Source organism: Physeter macrocephalus, chromosome 12 (genome assembly GCF_002837175.3).
Source record: "Physeter macrocephalus isolate SW-GA chromosome 12, ASM283717v5, whole genome shotgun sequence".
NCBI lineage: Eukaryota > Metazoa > Chordata > Mammalia > Artiodactyla > Physeteridae > Physeter > Physeter macrocephalus.
This window is the reverse complement of record NC_041225.1, coordinates 35914128-35920049: the sequence shown is the minus strand read 5'-3', so window position 1 is coordinate 35920049 and position 5922 is coordinate 35914128.

Sequence of the window (5922 nt, the reverse complement as noted above, 5' to 3'; positions counted from 1 at the left end):
AGGGATGGTATCATTCCCACATTTATTCCTTCCACAAATATTTGTTGGGTCTCCTATGTATCTTGAAACAGAAGGGTAGAATGGTAGGATGGATCATGGAGGGCCTCTTGAGTATTAGGCTGAAAAGTCCCAAGGACTGGGGAAAGAAGAAACTGAGAAAATGCGTGGGATGTTGTCTTTTCTGAAGAATTGGCTGGGTCAGTTTATAGAGTCCACATTTCCTTATTAACCTGAGCTTGAGGCAGGCTCAGCTTTTGGGGAAGAGGGGGAGGATATAACTGAAATATTGCCTCAAGACCCTCATTTCTATGCTCCCTCTCTACATTTTAGGGTGCCCTTTTATTCTGGTGTTATCTCTCCCTCCCCTTTTATAACCTGATCTCCTGGAACATTTAGCAGTAGTCACTGATATCTTGGTGAGGATTCTACCCACTCTCTCCTTTTAAACCAGATCCTTACTTTATAGAAACAAACACTTTGCTCCCAGGAAGCAGTCAGCAGGTGAGAGAGACACAGATTTGTGGATGTATCCCTTTTTCCAGGCTCCTGAAATTATGGGCCCTAGGTGGCCTCTTTCCCAGAGCAACATTTACCTGATACCTGGGGCTGCAAAAACCAAACACCAAAACAAAACAACTGATGTGATCCTGCTTCTTAAAGGGCCTGGAAGAATGAGCAGAAGTATTTTGAAAACAGCAATCGCACATATAAGTCCAAGTTAAATTGGTTATGATCACATACATGCATATTCACTTTTAAAATACTGGGTGGCAAAACCAGCAATATTTCCATTGGAAGCTCCTTAATGGACCATCAACTCAGCTGCTAGTTAAAGGGGGTGGAAAAGAGTCTACCTGAAGAGACTGTGGGGCGCTGAGCCTGACAACATTCTAAATGGCAGCGGCTGCAGGTATGCCAGCCACAAATTGAACTCTTCTTGATTTTATTTAATCAAGATCTGAGACGTTAATCTGGACTAAGGAGAATTATGTATTTATTCAGTCAGTTGACATTTATTTAATGAATCTGTTGTGTATGCATGACTCTGAGCTACTGTTATTCAGGGCCATCAGCCATCTAGACTTTGCAGAGGACCCAAGGCCTGTCTGGATAAATCTCTGGTCCCCACCTCTTGAATGTACGCTGGGCCTGGGACCGGTTTACCACAGAATGTGGAGGAAGTAACGTTCTCAGCCTTCGAGTCCGGGCATTAAGAAGGCCTGCAGAGCTTCTGTTTCCTCCCTCTTGGAATATATACTTTTTGGAAGCACTGAGCTGCCAGGTGAGCAGTCCACCTACCCTGCTGGAGAGACCACATGGGCAGGAGAGGCACCAAGACCACCTGAACAGGGAGAGAGGCCCACTTGTCCCAGTTGCCCAGGTAACTCCCCATTAGCCACCATGTGGCTGAAGGCACGTGACACCCTAAGCAAGACCCATAGGACTTCCAAGTTGAGTTCAAACCACAGAACCATGAGATAAATAATACAGTGGATGCTCTCAATTGCTAACCTTGACAGTGGTTTATTATGCAGTAATAGAAAAGCAGAACAGCCCGTCTAGTCTGGACCCCTTTTGCTCTGCTTTCTGCTACTTAATGGTTTTACTGGCATAATTTCTTAAAAGGATCTATTTCATAATGACCATCCATGGGAGACTGATTTCTTAGCACCTCCTGAGTCTTACTGGGAAAAACGACCCAGTGTCTCTTTAGAAACAGTAACACTGTTTCTCTGTTCGTTTGTTTTTTCTTTTACCTTTTCTTATCAAGGGAAGGAAGACTTTACATTTCTCAAGGATCTGTAGGCATATGTTGGCCTTTAACATGAATTATCTGTTTGAATTCCCACAGCATCAATAAAAGTGTAGTCCTTATTTATCAATAGTTTACAAATGGGAGAACTGAGGAGAAGTTAATTAAAGGATCACTGACTCAGTAGGCAATGGAGTGGCCTTTTAGACTAGGTGATTCTGATTCTAAATCCAGAACATATTTCATCAGATCAAAACTGATGTGGGACCTTTGCAAAGATACCTGGGACCTTCCCTCAGCACTGCTCCCCATCCCCATCTGGTGCAAGCAGGGAAGTGTCCAATGTGGAACGTTGGGATGTGCTGTGAAAGGCATATAACCCCCCAGTCTTGTCCAGGAGCTGAACTTTCACCCCAACAATGGAGCCTCAGGTGATTCCTCCTCACTCTCAAAGCTCAAAATCTGATTTTTATTATTTCTCATTTATTTTGATTTATTTTATTGTAGCTGATTTACAATATTATATTAGTTTCAAGTGTACAACCTAGTGATTCAATATTTTTATAGATTACGTACCATAAAAAGTTAATAAAAATACTATTGACTATATTCCCTGTGCTGTGGCTTATTTTATAACTGGCAGTTTGTACCTCTTAATCCACTTTACCTGTTTCACCCATGCTCCCTCCCTCCTCCCCTCTGGCAACCACAAGTTTGTTCACTGTATCTGTGAGGCTTTTTTCTGTTTTGTTATATTGGTTTATTTGTTTTTTTTTTAGATGCCACACATACATGAAAACATAGAGTATTTGTCTTTGACTATTTTCATTTTACATAATACCCTCTAGGTCCATCCATGTTGTCACTAATGGCAAGATTTCGTTCTTTTATGTGGCTGAGTAATATTCCATTGCATTTATATACCTCATCCGCTTTATTCACTCATCTGTTGATGGACACTTAGGTTGCCTCCATACCTTGGCTATTGCAAATAATGTTGCAGTGAACACTGGGGTGAATATATCCTTTTGAATTAGTGTTTTTGTTTTCTTAAGATAAATACCCAGAGGTGGGATTGCTGGATCATAGGGTACTTATATTTTTAATTTCTTGAGGGACCTCCATAATATTTTCTATAATGGCTGCACCTATTTATATTCTCACCAACAGTGTAGTAGGGGTCCCTTTTCTCTGTATTTGGGTCCATCTTGTTGGTGACTTCCTGTGTTTTCTGGGCCTGGATGCTCTTTCATTCCCCAGATTGTGGATGTTTTTCAGTCATTATTTCATCAAATATGTTTTCTGCCCTTTTCTCTTTCTCTTCACCTTCTGACCCCTTATCCTGTGAATGTGGTATGCTTGATATTGTCTCAGAGGTGCCTTAAACTATCCTCATTTTTAAAAATTCCTTTTTTTCTTTTTCTGTTCTAATTGGGTGATTTCCACTATTCTGTCTTCCACGTCACTTATGCCTTTTTCTGTGTCACCTGATCTGCTGTTGATTCCCTCTACTGTATTCTTCATTTCAGTTATTGTTTTCTTCAGCTCTGATTGGTTCTTTTTAATATTTTCTAATTCTTTGTTGAAGTCTCACTGTCTTCCTCTATTCTTCTCCTGAGTTCAGCGAGCAGTTTTACGACTGTTGCTTCTAACTCTTTATCAGGTAAAATACCGATCTCTCTTTCATTAGGGTTTTTTTCCTTGGGCTTTATGTTGTTCTTTCATTTGGAACATAGTCCTCTGTCTTCTCATTTTGTTTGATTTTCTGTGTTTGTCTCTGAATGAGGTGAAACAGTTACCTCTACTGGTCTTGAAGGAGTGTCCTTGTGTAGGAGCATTCTTATGCATAATGCATGAGTCTGGTGGCTTTGGTGGGAGGGCTAGAGCTAAAGCAGGTGTGAACCAGAGCTTTTCCTGGGGTGTTCTGGGGCAAACTCTGCTTTTTAACCATCACTACCTTATTGATTCTATCGTCTCTTGGAGATTGAAAGATCCCTTCTGAATCCAGTAATTCAAAGTTCTTGCTGTGAGTGAGATGTGATGGCCCAGTAGGAGACATTCCAAATAGTTAATGTGCTGAAATGCTGGTGCAGTCCCTGGTCAATGTAATATTCTGTCTTTTAAAAAAAAGCAGAAACAGATTGCTGAATTAGTGCTTCCTCAACAAAAATTATTCTGGAGGCCTAGGGTCATTAGAATAGGAATAGGGTGGAGACGGGAGTGAGGGCAATCAATATTTCATTACAGTATCTCCAGAGGTTTCCAAAGCAAGGCATATGGGAGAAGGGAAGCTTTTAAGAGGAAAAATGATGCGTATAAATGGCTCAGTAAAATAAGTGTTTTCACATTTTACTTAGAGAAAAACATGGTGTACATTTTAGCAGAGAAAAGTGGATATTTAAATAATTTATCAAACTTCTTTCCTTAGGGAAAATGCAGAGTAGTAGCATCTCCATAACTCTCTAGAAAGGGATACATTTTTAGTTTCTATATGTAGAAAAGCACCTAAAATAAGAAAGGCAGCAAAAGACAGTGGCAAAACATTAAACCGGGAATCCACAGACATGAATTTGGTTCAAGCTTTGCCACCTGCTAGTTGTGTGACTTTTTTTCCTTCCTGGGGGCCATCGTTTTCATGTGTGAAATGCTGAATAAGAAAGGAAGTGTGCGGGCTTTGAAGGGCTCTGTAGTCACATAACCCCCCCCACTGCTTGCTGCCCCTTACTGCTGTGGATGCTCCTGACGTATTTCCCGGCAACTCTGGGGTCCTCAAACTAAGGCCTGTGAATCTCTGAACTAGGGGTCTTTCCTTTCTTTCACGTTATGCGATCAAACCTTACGTGAATTTTTATGAAAAATTAGGATATTTCTATTAAGAAGCTTATAAATTATCAACAGACTCATCCTGGGGGCCATCGTTTTCATGTGTGAAATGCTGAATAAGAAAGGAAGTGTGCGGGCTTTGAAGGGCTCTGTAGTCACATAACCCCCCCCACTGCTTGCTGCCCCTTACTGCTGTGGATGCTCCTGACGTATTTCCCGGCAACTCTGGGGTCGCCAAACTAAGGCCTGTGAATCTCTGAACTAGGGGTCTTTCCTTTCTTTCACGTTATGCGATCAAACTTTACGTGAATTTTTATGAAAAATTAGGATATTTCTATTAAGAAGCTTATAAATTATCAACAGACTCGTCCTGGTAAATAAACTATAGTTGTTTATTGTGATCCATACCCCAGGTATTATCAACTTCATCTTCTTAATGGTCTGTAGACTTCCATTGTAATGGTCTTCAGGCTTGAGCTTCCTGTCTCTTGTAGGCTTAAGAAGGTCCTGCGTAGTCTGAAAAGAAGCTTCGACAGCTGCAGTGCTGACACACAGTCAGTGTTCCCTGTTTTGCTGAGCTATTACTAAAACACAGAATAAATGGCAAGATAACTCTGCAGTGTCTTTCTTAGCAGCTAATTGTTTTGTTGTGCTGAGGATGGGCTTCCAGATATATGCTATAAAACCATCTCCCCCATAACACTGAAGGAAGATTTGTTAAGTGTGAGAGTGTAGGATGGAGAATGACTAAGGGAAAAATTAAACTGCTATGAAAAAAACAGTAAAACTGTTCTTAAGTTTCAAACAGTAAATTATCAAATTTGAAACATTGAATAATACATATATGAGTTTGGTATTTAGGTATAATGAATGTTGATATTATGAATATAAAACAGTGGGTCTTTGCCGAACTGAAGCCAGGTCTCTAATACTTCTGAGGAGCAGAGTTGGGCTACGCTCCTTCCCCACATTTCCTAAAGAGCCTCCCAGGAAATCCTGAATAAATGGACTGCTGAGGTTTAGACATAGGAGACGATTAATGTAATTCATACTGTGGTGTTAATGGCTTCACTTTTCCCCCAATAATTTTTTTCCTCGTTGCCTGTGTGAGGGATACCTGAGTTTTTAGATTCCTTATTTTTCTATTTTAATCTTTTAACTTATCAATATAACGTAGCTTACATGGTTTAAAAAGTCATACCATAGCTGTATTAATGTAGTTACATAGTTTAAAAAAGAATAAGAAGGCTTTTAACAGCAACCACAACACACAACACAATTCAATTCTTTTTTTTTTTTTAACATCTTTATTGGAGTATAATTGCTTTACAATGGTGTGGTAGTTT